At 44.2% G+C, this 25,071-nt stretch overlaps 1 protein-coding gene and 1 long non-coding RNA gene across 3 annotated transcripts in view; both read right to left on the reverse strand.

The window, feature by feature from the left end:
• Positions 1-24,752, reverse strand: part of LOC137091673 (cytolytic toxin-alpha-like) — a 106,950-nt gene extending 82,198 nt beyond the window's left edge. For both annotated transcript variants that reach the window (XM_067456309.1, XM_067456310.1), the window contains exon 1: positions 24,628-24,752. The gene's annotated coding sequence lies outside the window, so the exon portion shown is untranslated. The remainder of the gene's footprint in view (positions 1-24,627) is intronic.
• On the reverse strand, positions 21,147-22,538 carry LOC137090803 (uncharacterized). Its single transcript, XR_010907977.1, has 2 exons — positions 21,786-22,538; positions 21,147-21,699 (listed from the first exon to the last, which is right to left on the reverse strand). It is a non-coding gene; the product is annotated as an uncharacterized lncRNA (long non-coding RNA).
• Positions 24,753-25,071: the final 319 nt, after the last annotated feature.

Raw genomic sequence — 25,071 nt, forward strand, 5'->3', positions numbered from 1 at the left:
GCGCTCATGGAACTGCACAAGGGCAGTTCCGACCAGGGCATTATGCAGGAACTGCGTGCCGCGACAGACCTCGCCCTATGGGCGACGAAAGTCACCGCACGCTCCCTGGGTCGGGCGATGGCCACGTTGGTGATCCAGGAACGCCACCTGTGGCTGAACCTGGCAGATATGAGAGATGCGGACAAGGTGAGATTTTTTGAATGCCCCGATCTGCCAGGCCGGCCTGTTCGGCGACGCCATCGAGGATGGCCAGCAGTTCTCGGCGGCCCAGAAGCAGACGGAGGCTATTAAAAACATCCTGCCCCGGCGACACGTTGCTGCCTCCACCTCATCGCCGGCCGCAGCTCCGCCGTTTGCCCGTCGCCGAGGGCATCCCCCGGCGTCTGCCTCCGCCCCTGCCAAGCCAAAGCAGCAGCCTCCACCGGCCAAGCTGTCCAGGGCGCTAAGCCGGCCGGCAAGCGCAAGGGGAAGCGACCCTGAGACAGGCAGCCCAGTGAGAAGAGGAGCTGCTCTGAGGGGGGATGATGTCCGCATCCCTCCCCTACCCCCCGGACTGGGGGGCCCCGACTGGTTTCTTACATCTGCCGCCAGCTCTCCGGAGCTCGGCGGTACGGACATTTTCACAAAAAGAGCAGTTTCCTATCTCCCTGGGCCCTAAGAGGGCCAGGTTGGCAGTTCACGACGCCTCCAGGCCTTGTCTCTCCCTGCCTCCCCTCCCCTCGCTAGGGGGCAGCAGAGTGGGCTTCGAGGACGCCTCTGGGTCTTCTCACCCACTCTCTGTCCCACCGACAACACTCAGACAACACTCTGGGCCGCCCACGGGCCTCCCGAGTCGGGTCTGAGTATCCCACCTCACTGCCTTCGGGCAGCAGGCAGCCGAGTGGACTCCGAGGACGCCTCCGGGCCTTCTCACCCACTCCCTGTCCGTACCAGGAGTACGCGCGCGACACTCCAGGCATCCCGAGTCGAGCCAGAGCACTCCTTTGCGCTGCCCCACCCCGGGTATGTCTGTGGTGCCGTTGGTCCCGCTGGTACGGTCCCTGGGAGCTTGGCTAGAGCTCCCTCGATCGTCCCGTTGGCTCATCCGTACCATCAGACTCGCGGAGGCAGCCATTGTTCCATTCCGAGAAAGCGGCGTTCGCATTCTCAACTTTCTCGCCCAGTCGCGGGAGCAGTTGTGCGAACACAGGGACATGGTGCTCAGTCACCTCAGCAGGTTGGGCCTTTGGGTCAACCGAGAGAAGAGCAAGCTCTGTCCTACACAGAGAATCTCTTACCTCGGTATGGAGCTGGATTCGGTCAACCAGACTGTGCGCCTCACGGAGGAGCAAATGCGGTTGGTGTTGAACTGCTTGAATTCGTTCAAAGGCAGGACAGCGGTCCCATTACAACTCTTTCAGAGGCTCCTGGGGCATATGGCATCTGCAGCTGCGGTAATGCCGCTCGGATTGCTTCATATGAGACCGCTTCAACACTGGCTCCATGGCCGAGTCCCGAGGTGGGAGTGGCAGAGCGGTCAGTACCGGGTCCCAGTGACTCCGTACTGCCGCCAAACTTTCAGTCCTTGGTCAGACACGACATTTCTCTGGGCCGGGGTGCCCTTAGAACAAGTGTCCAGGCATGCTGTGCTATTCACGGATGCCTCTACCACGGGCTGAGGGGCCACGTACAACGGACATGCAGTTGCGGGTCTGTGGACGGAACCCCAATTGCATTGGCATATCAATTGCCTCGAGTTGCTGGCAGTACATTTGGCACTGCGCCGCCTCAAGGGGCTGCTGCGTGGCAAACATGTACTTGTCCGTACGGACAGCATGGCGGCCGTTGCGTACATAAAAGGTCACGGTGGTCTATGCTCCCATTCATGTCCCAGGTGCACTCAACTCGACAGCCGACGAGCTCTCTCTCGGCAGCCAGTACCTTCGGGAGAGTGGCGACTCCACCCCCAGGCGGTCCAGCTGATATGGGACCAGTTTGGGGCCGCACAGGTAGACCTGTTTGCCTCTCCGGACTCGACCCATTGCCAGTGGTACTATTCCCTGACCGGGGGTACCCTCGGCACAGATGCACTGGCGCACAGCTGGCCCCAGGGCCTACACAAGTATGCGTTCCCCCAGTGAGCCTTCTTGCACAGACACTGTGCAAAGTCAGGGAGGACGAGGAGCAGGTCTTGCTAGTTGCGCCGTACTGGCCCAACCAGACCTGGTTCCCAGAACTAACTCTCTTTGTGACAGCCCCTCCTTGGCCCATTCCCCTGAGGAAGGACCTTCTTTCTCAGGGACGGGGCACGCTATGGCACCCTGTCCAGACCTCTGGAATCTTCATGTCTGGTCCCTGGACGGGACGTGGATGTTCTAGATGGACTACCACAAGTAGTCGTAGATACCATCTCTTCAGCTAGAGCCCCCTCTACGAGGCGCCTCTATGCTCTGAAGTGGAACCTGTTCGTTGAGTGGTGCTCTTCCCGTCGGGAAGACCCCCGAAGGTGTTCGATTGGTGTCGTTCTTTCCTTCCTGCAAGACGGGTTGGACCTAAGGCCCTCCACCCTGAAAATGTACATCGCCGCAATAGCGGCGTACCACGACTCAGTCGAAGGTAAGTCCGTAGGGAAGCACGGTCTAATCGTCAGGTTCCTCAGAGGTTCGAGGAGACTAAATACTCCTCGCCCAAACTCGATACCCTCTTGGGACTTAGCTCTAGTGCTCAGAGCACTTCAGAGCCCTCCCTTCGAACCTTTGGAGTCAACTGATCTTAAAATTTTGTCAATGAAGACGGTGCTTCTGACCGCATTGGCTTCCATTAAGAGGGTAGGGGACCTGCATGCACTTTCGGTCAACGAATCGTGCCTAGAATTCGGGCCTGGTAACTCTCATGTTATCCTGAGATCCCGGCCCGGATATGGGCCCAAGGTTCCTACCACTCCCTTTTGGGATCAGGTAGTGGACCTGCAAGCGCTGCCTTCAGAGTAGGCAGACCCAGCTCTGGCTTTGCTGTGTCCGGTCCGCTTACATTGACTGGACTCAAAGCTTTCGGACCTCAGAGCAACTCTTCGTCTGTTACGGAGGCCAGCAGAAGGGAAAGGCTGTCTCTAAGCAGAGGTTAGCCCACTGGATATTGGATGCTATAGTCTTGGCTTACCAGTCCCAAGACGTGCCTTGTCCGTTCGGGTTGTGAGCACACTCCACGAGGAGTGTAGCATCCTCCTGGGCGCTGGCTTAAGACATTTGTAGAGCTGCGGGCTGGGCGACACCTAACATGTTCGCTAGATTCTATAGCCTCCGTGTAGAGCCGGTATCTTCCCGCATTCTTTCCCCTAGTGGCCAGTTGCGCTAAGTGCCCGTTCTAAGTGTATGCTTGCAACGCCACTCCAGCCCTCTGGGCTGGATACGTGCGTCTATTGTCTCCAGTTGTGTTCCCCGGTAAAACGGCTAGCCCTGTCGAGCTCCTCTGTCACCCCTACAGTGTCAGACGCTGCGGATCATCTGACGCCAGGCCTGCACCCATATGCTTGTGGAACGTGGTTGTAGGCTGGGTCCCATATGTAGCGGTTCCCTCACGGCAACCCCATATGTGTATTCTCCACGGTACTCGCTACCCTAACGGTTAGCTCCGTGTCTTTCCCTGGACAGAGCCAGCTCTGTCGTCTCTGAGCGTGTTCTTTCCCCCCTACAATTAGGTTGGAACCACCCCAGAGACTGCCATATGTTGCACTACCCTGCCAGGTTAGTCCTTATATGTATTCCCCCACCAGGCTTTCTCTGAAGGACGTGGCTTCGCAGCGTACCTTCTCCCGAGACGGGCACACTTCCCAGCGTTCAGTAGTCACACTGAGTGGGTCTGCTTGGAGCTCTGACTTCGTACCATACTAGACAGTCCAGTGTGCTCAAGCAGGACCAGCCTACTGCCGTTTTCAATAGGGATCCCAATTTGTCGGTCTAAGTCCGACGTACGTCGAACGTGACCGACTGAAAGGGAATGTCTCGGTTACGTATGTAACCCTTGTTCCCTGAAGAAGGGAACGGAGACGTACGTCCCGTCGCCAGGTGCTGTGCTTCTGCTAGGAGCCCAGTCACTAAGTCTGCTCCTCAGCAGAAAAAAGCATTGATCTGCCATTCCACTTCCTATTTATACCCGAGCCACGGGGCGGAGCGTGGAATGTGCGGATCACATGCCAATCTCTGATTGGCCCATTTTTACATACTCGAAGTAGATAGGTCTCTGAGATCAGATCCCAATTCGTCGGTCTAAGTCCGACGTACATCTCAGTTCCCTTCTTCAGGGAATAAGGGTTACATGCGTAACTGAGACGTTTTTAGATAACTCTAAGATAATATGCCAATAAAATATGTTATTGGCCTGTAAACACCCATTTGCAGTCTAATGTCTGACGAGGAGAACAGCTCAATTGATTCTCTAATGGTATCAGTCAATGAACGTTTTACACCTCAGGCTTAATATTCATTATTCTGTGTTTGTATTCTTTTGTTTGTATTCAACCATTACAGCTTTTATTCTGGCATTTTTACAGCACTTTACAGTAATCCACATATTAGCTGAAGTATTTCTAGAAAACAGACTTAAAAGCATATCCTTGGAACCTTATGTGAATTATTGTAATAAAATAGATAGTGAAATAGACAAAGCTCCTGGCACAACAGGTGCATTTGAGCTACAGTTAGCATCAAGCTGCATAACACAATTCAAAATATTAAAATTACACTTTCACTTAACTCCCTTTTAACAAACATTGAGATGATATGATGTTACAACATGTTATATTTACCATTTTATATGACTCACATCGCTACACCTGCTTAGCATTTATAATGTAAACATACATTATTGATATAAAAAAATGACATGAAAATCACTAAAGTGAAACTATTGCAAGTATACTTTTAGTTCACTTGAAACATTTTGCATTTAAAGACAAAGATCATACAAAGATAATTGGTGCCAAAATACAGTTTGGAGCACCAAAGGGGCCATAATTTGTACAAGGTTTCCCCTCTCTCACTACCTTCAATGGTGGGATGGCAGTGCCACTGGCAAGCCACATCTGTCCTGCACTCTTAATGCACAAGGGAAGTTCGAACCCAGGTGTTATGCAGGAACTGCGTACGTCGATGGACCTCGCTCTCTGGGTGACGAAAGTCACGCTCTCTGGGTCGGTGATGTCCACACTAGTGGTCCAGAAACGTCACCTGTGGCTAAACCTGGCAGATATGCGTGAGTCTGACAAAGTTTGGTTCCTTAAACCCCCCTGTCTGTCTCACTTTGGCGACGCCATCAAGAAATTCTCCCAGCAGTTCTCAGTTGCCCAGAAGCAGATGGAGGTGATTAAAAACATCCTACCGCGACGACTAGCTGCTCCCTCCACCCAGTTGTTGGCGCAGTGATTCTGCCTGCTCCCTAGGAAAGACCATTGCCACCCCGTCTGCCACCCCAACAGCGTATCCCAAATTCCCAATGTATAAAATATAAATTGTTTCCTCTACCAATTCACATCAGCAGCGCTTCAATGTGATAAAAGCAAGAAAACACGTCTTTCTTTTATTGAGTAGTAGTCCAAACAAATGACTCTTATGAACTGCTTAGTGATCCGCAACGCAGCTAGTGAGATCACGAATAGATGACTATCGCCTGTTTCACACATAGTTCGTTTGCACTGCAGTGCGTGTATATATTTTTTCCGTAACCATGTTAATGGATTTCAGCTTTCACACTGCACACGGATGCGGTCCGTCAGTGCTTCTGCAGCAGGGCAGCGATCTTTACTGCTCAGTCTTTTTGCTGTGCTTGACGCGCTGAATTTAAGTGACAGAGCATTGTTCCCAATAAAATAAACATGTATTGAAGTGAAAATCTAATTATTTCACCACAGATACATACAATTTAAAGTCTAATCTGTTTCCAAGTCAACACATGACTTTTTGCCTCGGGTAAAGCAAGGAAAATTACACATTTAGGTAAATATGGAGAGCACTCGTGGTGGAGGAACAAAGTTCTTTATGACCTGCAGGATTTCTTGTAAAATGATTTAAAAATGAACAAAATTAAAGACTAGATTTTTTGTCAATGTAATATGTTTTTTTTTTTTTCATTTTAACATAGACCTAGCTATGTTTAAATGTTTTGTCACTTGCATGAGCAACGTAATATATAAATATAAAGTAGGCTATAGGCTATATAAAGTAATTAATTGAATAAACCGTTGTTTAAATGTAGGCCTACTGCGTTTAAACGTGACAATGAAAGGGTGTATTGGAATGCTGAAAAGCCATTATGTTCAGTAACAACGTTTGGATTCGAAATAAAAATAATGAATAAATGTTGTGTTTGTGTACAACCGTGGATAAGTTATGCACTGCAAATGTGTGAAAGCACAATGGCTCGTGCAGCTCCTGCATCGCATACGGACTGCAGACAGAGCAGGCTATGTGTGAAACAGACGAGATGTTTTATTAACTATTTAACAACTTTAACTTTAAAACTATTTAGTGTAGTGTACATTTAGAAAGCTAGAACTTTGTTACGTCTTGCGGGACACTATGAAATGAAAGGTTGACATGACATCCATAGTTTTTTTTTTTTTTTTTACTAAAAAGAAAAGGAAAATCAGAGCCAGATAATGTGGGAGTGGGAGGTGCAGATAAGACAGAATGCCCATGGTATGTTGTGTTCAGTGTGCCTTTTCAACAAACAAAAAATTCACATTAACATCAAATAGTCAAAACCTATTTATTTGTATAACCTATAAGTTATGATTTAAAGGACCATATGTCAATACCTTGTAAACCATATATTATCGTCACAATCAGTGCTTTTGTTATTAGATACTGGTGAGATGATATATTTGATGACTTTAGATGGGACTTTATTTTGTTGCTCTTGTTGCACTAAAACCTATAATTTTTGTTTCTTTTTTTGTTGAAAATATTAGTTGGTGATTGAATGCACCAGATCTGAATCTAGATGCACTACAACTTGTGGTTTATATGTAGTTGCTATGTGTTGGTGATCAAATAACCAGTCCTTGATGCATTGAGGCTTAGATTCATATATAATCTGTATTGTTTGTCATGCTTTATAAATGAATATTGATATGAACTTGTACTCATTTTAAGTTTCCAGTCCAGCTATCCGGTTCAGGCAAAATCTATCACACAACAGTCTTTGGCCCTGTCCACACGATCACTGGTATTTTCAAAACCACAGCTTTTTCTACGCGGTTTGGCTGTTCGTCCATACGCAAACGCTGTATCCGGTTACTAAAACCGGACTTTTTTTGAAAACTTCGGCCAGGGTGAAGATTTTTAGAAACTCCGGTTACAGCGTTGTCGTGTAGATAGTGAAACCGGAGATTTCGGCTTTTTAAATCAAAGTGCACACAGTTCTCTTCTTTGTTTGACGTGAGTCAAAATGATTTTCCACGTTATCTCCTTTTGATTTACGTGAGTCAAGTCTATGCGGTGGACTCCACTAACAGCGCTTATCACATGTATTGCCTACAGATACAGTTATTTCATTGTATTGCAGAACAAAGGCGCCAGAATGCAATAATACAAAATAGTAAAGCAAGCGTGTGAAGCTATTACAGTCCACTTCGGCCCTGCACCTGTGTATACTGTTACCTGTCACTGAGTCCAAAGTAAAGGGACTTGGACTTGGACTAGAGGAAAAACTCCAGTAATAAAAATACCCATGTAGGTGTGCACTAGGCCTTTATCTTTATAGACCATTAAAATGTTTGCCCCGTGAATATACACTGAATATGTATATTATTACTTGAATCCACAAGAACCGTGCATGGATGCTTGCTTCAGTGTTGCCATCCTTCATAGTTCTAATGCCACCCCATTAATAATGCACAGGATGATTATAGCATAAGGTTTTTACCTTAATTTTTTGAATGAAATCCCCATTATATTGTGACAGGAAGCCAATACAAACACGATAATATGTGGATTACTGTAAAGCGCTGTTAAATGGGCCATTCGTGCCAGCATAAAGGCTCTAATGGCGTATAAACCCTTACCTGTCACCCCCCATTTTGGCAAATGAGGCATTTTGACATACCCCAAATAAAAGGCCTGGTGCTCGCAAGTCTTTATGAGCAGACACATCAGTAACATATCTAGAAAGCCAACGCTTAAGAGTTTACAATTCAAGACTCAGAATTACTTTAAATATGAAGATTTATAGGCTCAAACATTAAAACAAAAATAAAAAAATATTAAAATATATTTTTAAATGTATAAAAATATTATGTGACTTCTAGTATAACAACTTATAACCACAACTAATGTGAAGCCACAAGTGTGGCCATGCTTCATTTCAAATCTGAGGATGAAATCTCTAAAATCATGCATTATGAAGCATATTGTAAGACTATGTCATGTGAGTGTTTAGCAAAGGCTAAAAGAAGATGCTAATCATTATGTTATTGGCCTGTATTTCTATTAATATTGTCTATTATTTTGACTCAATGAATGTTTCACACATCTGTCATGAATGACTTAATCCTCATTAATCTTTTATATTAAGTATTTTATTTATATTCAAGCATAATAACCTATTCAGGCGTTCTGGATTGGCCATCAATGCCATATTCATTCCAATTAACATTAAAACCTACTATCTGAAGTATTTTGGCAACCAGACAACGAAAAAAAAAAAAAGTATGCTGTTGGTACCTTATGTGAAATAAAATATAGCTCCTGGCGTGACAGGTGCATTAGAGCTACAGTGATCATTAAGCTACATAACACAAAATAAAAGATTAAAATTACATTTTAACTCTAAACTCCCTTTAAAAAGCCAGTGAGTGTTTGTATTTACTTTCGATCACGACATACTGTGGGATTCTGTGATGTTAAATTATGTTAAAATGTATTATTTAGCATTTTATATGGAGCTAATTGCTACACCTGGCTAGCATATTACTGGACACATTCTTTATACATATGAAAATACACAAAAACACACTTGCCAACCATTTGCCATCGTAATCGTACGTTTAATAGCTCCGTGTTTCAGGAGACGCCAATGTTTACAGCAGAGAGATGAGATGAGGAAGTGTGCAGAACAGCGTCACCAGATGGGGCAGCAGTAATATATAATGTAATATATAATAGTAATAACAGTGCTTATTTCTCAACTCTTTTTGAAGAAAACAAACACAACCCTAGGTATTTATTCGATACAGTGGCTAAATTAACAAAAAAATAAAGCTTCAACTTCTGACGTTTGTAAACAACACAGCAGTAATGACTTTATGAACTTCTTTACTAGTAAGATTGATAACATTAGGAATAAAATTATAACCATGCAGCCGCCTACTACAGTATCATTTCAGACAGAGCATTGTAGTGTCACAATGTGGAAAAATGACTCATTCACTGCTATAGGAGGAGAAGAATTGGCTAAACTTGTTAAATCATCTAAATCAACAACATGTATGCTTGACCCTATACCGACTAGGCTATTAAAAGAGATACTTCCAGAGGTCATAGATCCTCTGCTTAATATTATTAATTTATCCTTGATATTCAGATATTGTTACGGTGGGTGTGTAGATGTCAAGACGCAGAAGAGTGCAAGACATCCAAACAACAACGATCTTTATTTACAAACGGGAATTCCAAAAACATCTAACACTATACCAAAAACTCAAAGAACACGAAGTAACATCGAGGTGGTAACATTGAGACCGGACAAAGACAGAGTGAAGACTAGGAACTTGAATACCAACACTGATGACAGAGGGGGAACAGGTGACACACATGACGAGACACAGCTGACAAAACATAATACACGCTGGGAGTGACAGTGGTGGGAAAACTAGAACAAAGGAACATGTGACAAAACAGAAACCAGGAAGAACATGAGTAAAAAACAGGAAACGAAGACTGGACATGTCACAAATATGTACCAAAAACTTTTAAGTTGGCTATAATTAAACCACTTATTAAGAACCGCAATTTGATCCTAAAGAATTAGTCAATTACAGGCCAATCTTGAATCTACTGTTTCTATCAAAAATACTAGAAAAGGCTGTGTCTTCACAATTATGTTCCTTTTAAGAAAGAAATTGTATATGTGACAGAAACCAGAAACCAGGAAGAACATGAGGAAAACACAGGAGACGAAGACTGAACATGTGACATAACTCCCCCCTTCCGGTAGGCGCATCCTCGCACCTAACAAGTCCACCGGGGAGGGGGGACGGGCACCCAGAAGCCCTGGGGACCTGGACCTGCATGGCTGGGGCCTTCAGGGTGGTGCCATGGCGGGTCTGGGGTCTCGGGAGGCCATGGCGGGTCTGGGGTCTCGGGCCTGGCTGGGGGCTTGACTCTGGCTGGACTCCCACCCCTCTTTTCCCCACCTATGGGCCTATCGCCCCCCAAAAAAAATTGTTTGCAAAATTTAGGGAAATGTCTGGTGGGCCCGTGGGTGGCTGGAGTGGGAGTGGCTGGAGTGGGACGTTCGTGGACGTCATCCCAGCCGGGAGGCGGCAGCTCTGTGACGCCGGTAAGCGGCGACTCGGTGACGGCGAGAGGCAGAGGCTCAGTGACGGCGGGAGGCGGAGGCTCAGTGACGGCGGGAGGCGGAGGCTCGGTGACGCCGGGAGGCGGCTCTGGGAAGCCGGGAGGCGGCTCTGGGAAGCCGGGAGGCGGCTCTGGGAAGCCGGGAGAAGGCTCTGGGAAGCCGGGAGACAGCTCTGGGAAGCCGGGAGAAGGCTCTGGGAAGCCGGGAGGAGGCTTTGGGAAGCCGGGAGACGGCTGCGGGAAGCCGTGAGAAGGCTCCGGGAAACCGTGAGAAGGCTCCGGGAAGCCGGGAGGAGGCTCCGGGAAGCCGGGAGGCGGCTCTGGGAAGCCGGGAGAAGGCTCTGGGAAGCCGGGAGAAGGCTCTGGGAAGCCGGGAGACGGCTCTGGGAAGCCGGGAGAAGGCTCTGGGAAGCCGGGAGGAGGCTTTGGGAAGCCGTGAGGAGGCTCCAGGAAGCCGTGAGACGGCTCTGGGAAGCCGGGAGACGGCTGCGGGAAGCCGTGAGAAGGCTCCGGGAAACCGTGAGAAGGCTCCGGGAAGCCGGGAGGAGGCTCCGGGAAGCCGTGAGAAGGCTATGGGAAGCCGGGAGACGGCTCCGGGAAGCCGGGAAACGGCTGCGGGAAGCCTCGAGAAGGCTCCGGGAAGCCGGGAGACGGCTGCGGGAAGCCGTGAGAAGGCTCCGGGAAGCCGGGAGGAGGCTCCGGGAAGCCGTGAGAAGGCTATGGGAAGCCGGGAGACGGCTCTGGGAAGCCGGGAGACGGCTCCGGGAAGCCGGGAGACGGCTGCGGGAAGCCGTGAGAAGGCTCCAGGAAGCCGGGAGACGGCTGCGGGAAGCCGTGAGAAGGCTCTGGGAAGCCGGGAGACGGCTCTGGGAAGCCGGGAGACGGCTGTGGAAAGCCTGGCGAGGGCCCTTGCCACAAATCGATGAGCCAGGTCTCTGGTGCTGACGTTGCGATGGCAGAGGCCCCCCGGGCAGAAGTGGACGCAGCGGAGAAGCACGCGGAGGGTCTCAGGATTAGGTGAACTGGAAAGTCCACCAGCTGGCAGGGATGGACTGGATCATGACCTACACTCTTCTCACTGACAGAATCAACACAGAACTCAGAGTTACTTAGAACTAGAACAGAATTAATAAAGTCCTCTACGGACTTATCACAAAGCGCAGGGGATAAGAAAAGAGAATATGTAAGAATAGGTCATCATCCAGTCCATCCCAGAAGCATGCATTCAGCATGGGATCTTTCCAGCTCACCTGATTGCAATACTCCAGGAATTCCTCCACATACCTCTCCAGCGGGCGCCCATCCTGCCGGAGGGAGAGAAGGACTTCCTCTGCCACCGCTCACCGAATCCCAGGCATCCTGGATGTGGAAGTCTTGTTGTTGGGTCCGGTCTTCTGTTACGGTGGGTGTGTAGATGTCAAGACGCAGGAGAGTGCAAGACTTCCAAATAACAACGATCTTTATTTACAAACAATCTTTATTTACAAAATTCCAAAAACATCTAACACTATACCAAAAACTCAAAGAACATGAAGTAACATCGAGGTGGTAACATTGAGACCGGACAAAGACAGAATGAAGACTAGGAACTTAAATACCAACACTGATGACAGGTGACACAGATGACGAGACACAGCTGACAAAACTTAATACACGCTGGGACTGACAGTGGTGGGAAAACTAGAACAAAGGAACATGTGACAAAACAGAAACCAGGAAGAACATGAGGAAAACACAGGAGACGAAGACTGGACATGTGACAGATATGTACCGAAAACCTTAAAGTTGGCTATAATTAAACCACTTATTAAGAACCGCAACTTGATCCTAAAGAATTAGTCAATTACAGGCCAATCTCGAATCTACTGTTTCTATCAAAAATACTAGAAAAGGCTGTGTCTTCACAATTATGTTCCTTTTTAGAAAGAAATGGTATATGTGAGGATTACCAGTCAGGATTTAGACCGTATCATAGTACTGAGACTACTCTCATTAGAGTTACAAATGATTTACTCTTATCATCTGATCGTGGTTGTATCTCTCTATTAGTGTTACTCGATCTTAGCGCTGCATTTGATACTATCGATCACAATATTCTTTTAAATAGACTTGAAAATTATGTTGGCATTAATGGAACTGCATTGGCATGGTTTAAATCGCACTTATCTGACCGTTATCAGTTTGTAGCAGTAAATGAAGAGATGTCACAGCATTCACAAGTTCAGTATGGGGTACCGCAAGGCTCAGTGTTAGGACCGTTGCTCTTCACCCTGTATCTGCTCCACTGGGAGATATCATTAGGAAGCATGGCGTTAGTTTCATTGTCATGCTGACGATATTCAGCTCTATATTTCCTCACGCCCTGACGAAACCTACCAATTCATACCAATTCATGCACTTAGCTTCAAAGCAAAAAGGTAATTTGATGCAGCCAGCTGCTTATTCCCGCACTGAAAGGCAAAGCAGCTGCTACAATTATTGCATGTGTAGCAGTATGCAAGTTAGTAGGAGGAGTGGTTTAATTACACTCTTTGGTTGGTTGCGTATAAAAGTGACGATAATGACACTGTGTGTGTGCATCTTCTTCACGTTTGTGAGCGAGACACCGTACTTCCGACGGGGCGTATGAATGTCTGCGAGGTAGGAACTACTGGCCGTGATCACATTGTGGTCTCTTTTGTTTTTTCCTTATACAGGGATTCAGGGTTTTATTTTTTAAAGTGTGGACTGGGGAGCTTTGCGGGATGCCTTTGGCAACAGCCGTTCCTAAGGAAACGTGTTTAACACGCATCAGTTTTAGTGCTATATTAGTCGCCAAGCAACAGGTATGCTTCGGTTTTGGGCTAAGTGTATAATTGTTAGTAGCCTCTCTAGTTAGGGCGAGACACGGCCGATGAAAACATCGTTTTTTCATGCAGTGGTCAATTTTGAGATTTTGGGCCAGTTTGCTCCCTTAACATGCAAGCTTTCATATCAAAATGAAAAATACGTCGACATTAAACATTAATGTGGTTAATTAAATATATTTTGTCAACTTGCGCCTTTAGAGTTCTACCCGAAATCATCAAAAGTTATTCTAACGCAAGCTCCCGTGCCGTCTCCATTCACAGAAACATGTCATGCCTGGTATCATTGTAAAGCTCTCAGCGCTGTGTATGAGACTATCTAGTCCAAATATGGGCATTTACTTTGTAGAACTAACCAACCGCGGAAGTTTGCAGCCGAAAATCACATCTCATTGGCCGATGTGAATTTCACACTACGTCATACGTGCCGCCGCTTCCTTGTGTATTCTCCGCCTGAGAGAAAATGCAGACAACGCCAAAATAAGCTCATAAATGCTCACAGAAAGGACAAAGATGATAAAAAGAAAGTAAACAACTACAGATTGGATGATGAAACCCTGTCAGAATTAGATTCAAATAGTTTTATATGGACATACAGCAAACAGGGACAGTTTTTTGCTGTTTTTGTGAATGTTATGTGTGTTTGTTAAGGTAGTTCCCTTTCAGTCGGTCACGTTCGACGTAGGTCGGAACTGAACCAACAAATTGGGATCTGACTTCAGAGACCTATCCACTTCGAGTGTATAAAAATGAGCCAATCGGAGATTGGCATGTGATTCGCACATTCCACGCTCAGCCCCGCAGCGCGGGTAAAAATAGGAAGTGGAATGGCAGATCAATGCTTTCAACTTCAGAGCCAGACAGTAGTATTGCTGTTGCCACGAAGAGTGTGTGAAATTGAGTCTTTGAGAGAGGAAGGAGAACTGCCAGTGCAGGTGAAACGGCGTTTCAGCGAGAGATCGACACCTTGTTGCAATCGTTTGCATTCAAAACAAAAGAGCTTGTTGGTTCGCTGGGCGTTTCCTTTACTGAGTGTCACACGCAGGCTTTTGCTGTGGACTGCGTGCTGACCGCGGTCATCTCCCTGAGTGCTTCAGCACGTCAAAACAAGAGCAGTTTTCCATCCTAAAAGAGCAACACGGTTTGACCCTGCGTCTTTTTCAAGATGTCATTCAAACCGTGTGTTTCTGGGTGCGGTCGCTTTTGGTCCCCGCTTGACGGTCACGTTCGTTGTCTCACATGTTTGGGCGTTCAGCACGCTGAGGCTGCGTTCGTGAATGAGTCATGTTCTCGCTGCGGGAAAATGACCGTCGCAGTGCTTAGGTCCAGACTCCAATACCTCAAGGCAGGTGGAGCACCCTCGCGCATCCCCCGGTCTAGCGGTCCTTCTGCGCCTAAGCAGAGGGCTGCTACTCTGGCTGATGACTTGGGTGGGGACCTGAGGGTGACGGTCAGGGCTAACCCGATGGGTCAAATGGCTCCTCGGGCCCCTCCCCCCTCCATTGTGCCGGTGGAGTTCCCGGAAGAGCGTGCTGACCTCTCGCGCAGAGTGCCAGCCGTCTCTTTAGGGGCTCCGGCGGAAGACAGGATGTCGGTCGCAGCATCGGGGGACAAGTTCTTCGGGTCAACCGAGAGAAGAGCAAGCTCTGTCCTACTCAGAGAATCTCTTACCTCGGTATGGAGCTGGATTCGGTCAACCAGACTGCGCGCCTCACGGAAGAGCGAGTCAGGTCGGTGTTGAACTGCTTGAATATGTTCAAAGGCAGCACAGCGGTCCCACTGAAACTTTTTCAGAGGCTCCTGGGGCATATGGCATCTGCAGCCGCGGTCACGCCACTCGGATTGCTTCATATGAGACTGCTCCAACACTGGCTTCATGGCCGAGTCCCGAGGTGACCGCTGGGGAAGCATGCCCTCTCGGAAGAGGTACGCTGCGGGGCCAGAGACTGCCATATGTTGCACTACCCTGCCAGGTTAGTCCTTATGTGTATTCCGCCACCACTCCTTCCCTGAAGGATGTGGCCCCGCAGCGTACCTCTTCCGAGAGGGCATGCTTCCCCAGCGGTCTATGGTCACTCTAAGAGGGTCTTGCAGAACAGCAGTGACTGACCTCCCTGCTTGGAGCCCTGACTTCCGTACCATACTAGACGGTCCAGTGCGCTCAAGCAGGATGCTGGAAGGGCCAGCATCCTGGCGTTTTCAATAGGGATCCCAATTCGTCGGTTCAGTTCCGACGTACATCGAACATGACTGACTGAAAGGGAGCGTCTCGGTTACGTATGTAACCCTCGTTCCCTGAAGAAGGGAACGGAGACGTACGTCCCGTCGCCAAGTTCTGTGCTTCTGCTAGGAGCCCAGTCACATATTCGGCTCCTCAGCTGAAAAAAGCATTGATCTGCCATTCCACTTCGTATTTATACCCGTGCTGCGGGGCGGAGCGTGGAATGTGCGGATCACATGCCAATCTCCGATTGGCTCGTTTTTATACACTCGAAGTGGATAGGTCTCTGAGATCAGATCCCAATTCGTCAGTTCAGTTCCGACGTACGTCTCCGTTCCCTTCTTCAGGGAACGAGGGTTACATACGTAACTGGGATGTTCTCTTCAGCATAAGGCTTTTTCTATTGATAATTTATTAATTTACATATGTTATACACTGCTGATATAAATGAAGTGAAAATATATTTTGTTTTAGGTTGGGGGAAATGTATGTAATTATACAATACAAAACTTTAAAGGCAAAATAAGTTTTTTCTCAAACTCAGAGTTAGATATTTCCTCTTGAGTAGCATCTACAAGCACCAGCTTTTCCAGCCGAGTATAAGGGATTTGCAACTATATTGTTGCAGGCTATTGAGCTGGCTTTTTATATGAAGGCTTTTACAGAGGGATTTGTTGATTTATAATTCCTATCTTGAGTTATAGGTCTTTTTACTCCAAAAAATATGCCGAAAATAGATTTTTCAAGGCTATTGTTTATATTATATAATTTACTAAAGATCAAAATAAGATATCCAGAATCCCCTCTGTAAAAGCCCTCTCATCTAATATGTTAACAAATAGAATCAAGAATTTTGAACCTGGTCCTTTCCAATTTCCAGATTTTGCTTTTGGAAATATATGCAAATGAGCGTATATTCAAGTATACAAGGCCTCATTTGCATATTAAAACATTATTTTATACAAAACTTGTAATACATTTTTTTCCTTAAGTTTATGCCAGTAACAAACTGGAAAAGTTTCATAGTGATATCTTGTAATTTAAAAAAAATTCCCTATCCACCTGTAGTGTCTCGCCTTAAGCCTGTTTTGTGCCGTATCTTATTTTAGGTTTGGGCCAACGTGCAAAGGACGTTGCAGTGGGCTTTGGGTCTTATCGAACAGGTTGTTTGGACTTGTGTCTGCTCCTTTTACATCATCGAATCAAACTGTTATATTGACTGCTCTTGGGAGCGGAGGGGTACGGGAGTGCGAGACCCACTGCTGAACTGGACTGGTGGATCTGCTGGTTTGTTACAGCTCGTGGGTTGCCATTGCATGGCGATGGTTTCTTCTTCCTATTGACGGTGTATATCCGCAGTATTTTGAATTTACCGGATCAGATGGACCACTGGTTTGGGCCTGTGACATGGTACTTTCAATTTTTTTTAAATTAATGTAACACATGTGAGTAACAGTTGAATCAAAGCCACGAATGGTTTGTAATAAACAGTCAGCCACTTAGTTGTCACCAGTCGTTTTCGTAAGGTGTTTTTTTGTTGTTGTTTATTTTGTATTCAATTTATATCAATTATTAATGCAGCGTATGCTATAAGCCCTTCTTTAGTTGTGATGTTAAGTGTAAATATGTTTAACAATTTTAAACTGGGAGAGAAGAATCGTATTACAATCGTACACACGCATCTATATTAAACCAACAGCACACTTAAAATACAACGCAAGAAAATATGAGTTAAGTAGTTGAGTCTTATCGGAATTCAAATGTCTCTTCAATTGGTCTGTGACCAATCAGATTGTGTTACTCAATGCCTGTAGCCAATCAGAGGCAGAGCTGCTGACGGTACTCGCCTGTATGACGCTCCCTCGCGCGTTGTCGCACCCTATGTTCTGTTACCAGATGCTGCTGTTCTTCACGAGTGTTTGCTGTCAGCTCTCTCTGATGGTGTGTAAGCGGCCATCAGACGCAAGTGTACTGAGCAGCTCACCAGAAAATGGAATATAATGTGTAATTTATATTTATATAGAGAGATGGTCAGTGGAATAAGTGGACCCACTTTATTTTAGTTGGCCTTAACTACTATGTACTAACATTGTAATTAATAATTTGATACAATGCACTTATTGTGTACATACATGTTTTTACATTGTACTTACATTTTCAAAATGACCTGCATGTAATTACATCTGTTATTCATTTCTATAGTTACATTTGTAATTACACAGCTGGCACTTCCCTTACACCTAACCCTACCCTTAAACTTACCCATACCACCACACCTGTCCCTAACCCTACCCTTAAACTTACCCATACCACCACACCTGTCCCTAACCCTACCCTTAAACTTACCCATACCACCACACCTGTCCCTAACCCTACCCTTAAACTGACCCACACCACCACACCTGACCCTAACCCTACCCTTAAACTGACCCATACCACCACACCTGTCCCTAACCCTACCCTTAAACTGACCCATACCACCACACCTGTCCCTAACCCTACCCTTAAACTTACCCACACCACCACACCTGTCCCTAACCCTACCCTTAAACTGACCCACTCCACCACACCTGTCCCTAACTCTACCCTTAAACTTACCCATACCACCACACCTGTCCCTAACCCTACCCTTAAACTTACCCATACCACCACACCTGTCCCTAACCCTACCCTTAAACTGACCCACACCAACACACCTGTCCCTAACCCTACCCTTAAACTTACCCATACCACCACACCTGTCCCTAACCCTACCCTTAAACTTACCCATACCACCACACCTGTCCCTAACCCTACCCTTAAACTTACCCATACCACCACACCTGTCCCTAACCCTACCCTTAAACTGACCCACACCACCACACCTGACCCTAACCCTACCCTTAAACTGACCCATACCACCACACCTGTCCCTAACCCTACCCTTAAACTTACCCATACCACCACACCTGTCCCTAACCCTACCCTTAAACTTACCCACACCACCACACCTGTCCCTAACCCTACCCTTAAACTGACCCACTCCACCACACCTGTCCCTAACTCTACCCTTAAACTTACCCATACCACCACACCTGTCCCTAACCCTACCCTTAAACTTACCCATACCACCACACCTGTCCCTAACCCTACCCTTAAACTGACCCACACCAACACACCTGTCCCTAACCCTACCCTTAAACTTACCCATACCACCACACCTGTCCCTAACCCTACCCTTAAACTTACCCATACCACCACACCTGTCCCTAACCCTACCCTTAAACTTACCCATACCACCACACCTGTCCCTAACCCTACCCTTAAACTGACCCACACCACCACACCTGACCCTAACCCTACCCTTAAACTGACCCATACCACCACACCTGTCCCTAACCCTACCCTTAAACTTACCCATACCACCACACCTGTCCCTAACCCTACCCTTAAACTTACCCACACCACCACACCTGTCCCTAACCCTACCCTTAAACTGACCCACTCCACCACACCTGTCCCTAACTCTACCCTTAAACTTACCCATACCACCACACCTGTCCCTAACCCTACCCTTAAACTTACCCATACCACCACACCTGTCCCTAACCCTACCCTTAAACTGACCTAAACCACCACACCTGTCCCTAACCCTACCCTTAAACTTACCCATACCACCACACCTGTCCCTAACCCTACCCTTAAACTTACCCATACCACCACACCTGTCCCTAACCCTACCCTTAAACTTACCCATACCACCACACCTGTCCCTAACCCTACCCTTAAACTGACCCACACCACCACACCTGTCCCTAACCCTACCCTTAAACTTACCCATACCACCACACCTGTCCCTAACCCTACCCTTAAACTGACCCATACCACCACACCTGTCCCTAACCCTACCCTTAAACTTACCCATACCACCAAACCTGTCCCTAACCCTACCCTTAAACTTACCCATACCACCACACCTGTCCCTAACCCTACCCTTAAACTGACCCATACCACCACACCTGTCCCTAACCCTACCCTTAAACTGACCCATACCACCACACCTGTCCCTAACCCTACCCTTAAACTGACCCACACCACCACACCTGTCCCTAACCCTACCCTTAAACTTACCCATACCACCACACCTGTCCCTAACCCTACCCTTAAACTGACCCATACCACCACACCTGTCCCTAACCCTACCCTTAAACTTACCCATACCACCACACCTGTCCCTAACCCTACCCTTAAACTGACCCACACCACCACACCTGTCCCTAACCCTACCCTTAAACTTACCCATACCACCACACCTGTCCCTAACCCTACCCTTAAACTGACCCATACCACCACACCTGTCCCTAACCCTACCCTTAAACTTACCCATACCACCACACCTGTCCCTAACCCTACCCTTAAACTTACCCATACCACCACACCTGTCCCTAACCCTACCCTTAAACTTACCCATACCACCACACCTGTCCCTAACCCTACCCTTAAACTGACCCATACCACCACACCTGTCCCTAACCCTACCCTTAAACTGACCCACACCACCACACCTGTCCCTAACCCTACCCTTAAACTTACCCATACCACCACACCTGTCCCTAACCCTACCCTTAAACTTACCCATACCACCACACCTGTCCCTAACTCTACCCGTATTCCACCTCAATATCAGCAAAGGTGTTTTGCAATATAAAATGAACACAATAAGTACATTGTACTTACTTTTTGATGTAAGTACATAGTAGTTAAGGCCACCAAATATAAAGTGGGACCGAATTAGTTGCATAATATGTTTTCCAACAACTTCCAGTGTTCATTTAATAAAAAATATAGTAGTTAATTTTGTTTAGCTTTGCTGAAACCATGTGAAACCATTAATAAAAACTGTTGGGCTTGTTTAATGAAATGTCTCTTCATTAGTTATGTGTGTTAGATTTGTTAATTTATTGTAATGTTTATTATAATGTCGTTGAAAACAAATGCATTCAACATTGGGAAACTAAGTCAGTAAGTTATTCATTAAAATGTAATGTTGCACATTTAAAATACTGCATTGTGTGACATTATGTAATTCAAAGTATATTGTACAATGTATAGCTAAGTAATAACACATTTTTAGCCCTAGTGAAAAAAAAGTATACTAAGTATACTTGCGGCCAGACTCATTTTCAGTATACTTGAAGTGTGTTAATGACTAGTTAACTTGAAGTGTGCTATTTTGACACAACTAATTTTGTACTAAGTATATTTAAGTTGTAATTAATTTGTGTAAAAGCATAGCTTTAAGTGTATTTAGTGTACTTTTATGTGCTAAATTGGAACAACTTCAAATATACTTAGTACACTTTAAGTATAGTGACTAATTACATGCTTAGTGATTTTAAATGTGCTTTATTTGTATTATAAGTATATTTTATTTGTGTTATAGTACACTTTATTTGTATTATAAGTACACTTTGTGTTATAGCATACTTTATTTGAATTTAATAAATTACAAATTAATTACCTGTATATTCAGAACACACAAGCAATATATTATGAATATAATATATATTTTATTTATCTTGACTCATTCAAATGACTAAAAATATACACTTTGTAGTCAATAACAATACAATGTGTTATTACTTAGCTATACATTGTACAATATACTTTGAATTACATAATGTCACACAATACAGTTTTTTAAATGTGCTACCTTACATTTTAATGAATTACTTACTGACTTAGTTTCCCAATGTTGAATGCATTTGTTTTCAAGGACATTACAATAAATTAAATCAAATCTAACACACATAACTAATGATGAGACATTTCATTAAACAAGCCCAATGATTTTTATTAATGGTTCCACATGGTTTCAGCAAAGCTAAACAAAATTAACTTACTATGTCTTTCATTAAATTAACACTGGATGATGTTGGAAAACATATAATTGAACTAATTCCACTGACCATCTCTCTATATAAATATAAATTACACATTATATTCCATTTTCTGGTGAGCTGCTCAGTACACTTGCGTCTGATGGCCGCTTACACACCATCAGAGAGAGCTGACAGCAAACACTCGTGAAGAACAGCAGCATCTGGTAACAGAATATACAAGAGATAAAGTCAGGTGCATGTTCATTCAACTTTTTATTCACGTTTAGTGACATTACATATTACTTACCTCCAAACAGCAGGACTTTTTCTCCGGTTCTTTTCGGGCCATTTTATTCCAAAACAGTTTATCGTCACCATCAAGGTCAGACTGCGATGTGACGTAATTGAACTGGTCCGAAGAATGAGCCATGTACTTTCCGCTCTCAGTGTTTTATTAAATAAATAATGTAATGCAACATTGAACTTCACCTGCAAGGCTGCAAACCTCCCGCGAATGATGAACATCAGCCAGAAGAGTACCGGCAGCTCTGCCTCTGATTGGCTACAGGCATTGAGTAACACAATCTGATTGGTCACAGACCAATGAAGAGACATTTGAATTCCCATAAGACTCAACTACTTAACTCAAATTTTCTTGCGTTGTATTTAAAGTGTGCTGTTGGTTTAATATAGATGTGTGTGTACAATTGTAACACGAATCTTCTTTGCCAGTGTAAACTTATTAAACATATTTACACTTAAATCACAACTAAAGTAGGGCTTATAGCATACACTGCATATATTTAAAAATGGGCTTTTAGTGCATATAATAATTTATTTATATAATAATAATTTATTATCACTTATTTTAAGCTTGAACAGTTAAGCATGAATAAATAACCTTAAACAGTATTTAACTTTTTATACAGCTTAATGATATTAATTATGTATTTTTAAAATATGCTTTTAGTGCATTGATAACAATGACAATTTTGAGCATAAATGTAAAATATACAAAAAATATATTTTAAAGTAATGTTCAAATCAGTAAACTTTACAAAAGTACACTGAACTTTCATTTAAAATATATTTTTAGAAAATATACTAAAATACAATTATTTTAAAGTGTGTTAAAAGTTGTATTGTGAAAATATGATGCTAATATATTTTATATATATATATAGAAATAGTAAATGTTTTTGTAAGTATATATATATATATATATATATATATATATATATATATATATATATATATATATATATATATATATATATATATATATATAGTATACTGCTTGTGTGTTCTGAAGATACTAGTATTTAATTTGTAATTGACCTAAAACACAAATAGTCTACTTGTCACATGCCTGTCCTGTCTTGTGTGCACATGTGGCTTTTGTTATGTTGAGAATGTGCTGGTGTCTGTTAGATCCCTCCCCCCTTGTTATCTCGTTATTGGTTTAATTTGTCCCACCTGTTCCCTCTTGATTTCTTCCCTTCTTAAGCTCCTTGTGTTTGTCAGTCCTGGTCGGATCGTTGTACTGTCTACGTGTCCCGGTTTCCCCGTGACCCTTCCTGGTATGTGTTTTGTATGTTATTATTCTGTTTATGTGGATGCCCTCCTCCTCCTCCTCCTCCTCCTCCTCCTCCTCCTCCTCCTCCTCCTCCTCCTTGTGGGTTTTTGCTTTAAGTTTGTTTTATTTGTTAATAAATATCTCGTTTTTTTGCACTTGGATCCTCGCACCAGTTTTTCTTTGTATCACCCGTGACACTACTATAACAAATACAATATACTTATAATACAAATAAAGCACACTTATAATCACTAATGAAGCATGTAATTAGTCCCTATACTTAAAGTGTACTAAGTATACTTAAAGTTGTTCCAATTTAGCACACACAAGTACACTAAATACACTTAAAGCTATGCTTAAACACAACTTAATTACAACTTAAATATACTTAGTACAAAATTAGCTGTTTCAAAACAGCACACCAAGTTAACTAGTCATTAACACACTTCAAGTATACTGGAAATGAGTCTGGACGCAAGTATACTTAGCATGCTTTTTTTTTCACTAGGGTTGTCAAGGTTCAAAGTGCATTAGGCATTGACCGACCATCACTGCTAGATCTTTGTCCCTTACATCAATTTCATTAAACATGTAAATGCATTATCCTGCTTTCTGTCAGCTTATTGAAGTGCATATTTTAATGTAATGTGTTCTCACATGGCGATTTAAATTTGTAGTCCAAGTATATAGCAAATAACTTTCATAAAACATCAGATTTATATTTAAATAAAATATAAAATAATATATTTATAAAATAATCAGTGGTGAAAATTGTGAGTTACTTGATTCAGATTTCTAAAGTGGATTCTTTTTACAGAGAAAACATCCATTGACATGACAGTACAAATAAATGCATCTAGAAAATAAAGAACTCTGCTTTTTTATGTAAAATTGTTAATGTACAACGCTTTGCAACTTATTTAATTAACCGCAAGAAAACCTCTACAGAATGGTTGTCATAAATATTACCAGATTATTGGTTGATTTCTCAAATATTACATGGGTGTTTTTTTAGTGCTAGTAGCCAAAAATAAAAAGAAATTGTTTTTACTAAACAAGGTTCAGGAGGAGCATGATCAAATAATTGACACAGCTGGAGAGTACTCGTGCCATCGAGAGTGACCAACTGAATGGGAACAACATTTGTTCATGTATTATTAAAACAAAGTAAAGATTTGGGAAGGCATACCTCTCAGAAAACTTACAAATAAATATACTTGTATACATCTATTTGGAGAATTGGGATTGCTAGACAAGAATTGTGTGAAATCCTCAAATTAGACCAAAAGTTAAAAAAAATCACTTGTTTTGCCAGTAGCTCATAATTTGCATAATAACTCATTCTGACAGCACGGGTCACACAGAAATATAACAGTTAAAATATAGTATAATAGTTAAATATAACTTTGCACTTCCTAGTCTCTCAAGTTTTAACTTCATGGTTTGACAATTTTTACGTCTATCCTCTGAAATACTTAACTTTTCCTTTTAGCGAACATGTAGATTGATTTGCTGTAAAACTTCACTCAACCTTCACTCCAACACATTCACACTAACACTGCCTAAATCTTACCTGCGGTCTCTGTTCTTGATATGGTGAATCTGAAACGGATCAGAAATCTGTAGCGATACTTACAGTCCTACTGCTGAGGAAATGCCTCATGAAAACATGTGATGTTGGGAAATGTTGAGAAAGATTGGAGGGGGAGGTGGTCAGAGTCAATGCCCCTTTGACCTTGAAATGCTTTTTGGCAGTATACAATCATTTTGTGTGAGGTACGGTGTAGAAATTATTAAAGCTGTACTGATGGTTATCTACTCCCCAGCCAACACGTGTATGTGGGGCCCATGAGAATGGAAAATGAGTACATGGGTTGAAAATGGGCTACTCAGTGGTCTAATTCATTCACAGCCAAGACAAGTGTACTGATGGTTATCTACTCATTGGAGGCTGGTTTTAAATGCATAGTTTGACAAATTTTGTCAAATTTTGTTGCAATATTGTCCTGTTTAACAC

This window comes from Pseudorasbora parva, chromosome 10 (genome assembly GCF_024679245.1).
Source record: "Pseudorasbora parva isolate DD20220531a chromosome 10, ASM2467924v1, whole genome shotgun sequence".
Lineage (NCBI taxonomy): Eukaryota > Metazoa > Chordata > Actinopteri > Cypriniformes > Gobionidae > Pseudorasbora > Pseudorasbora parva.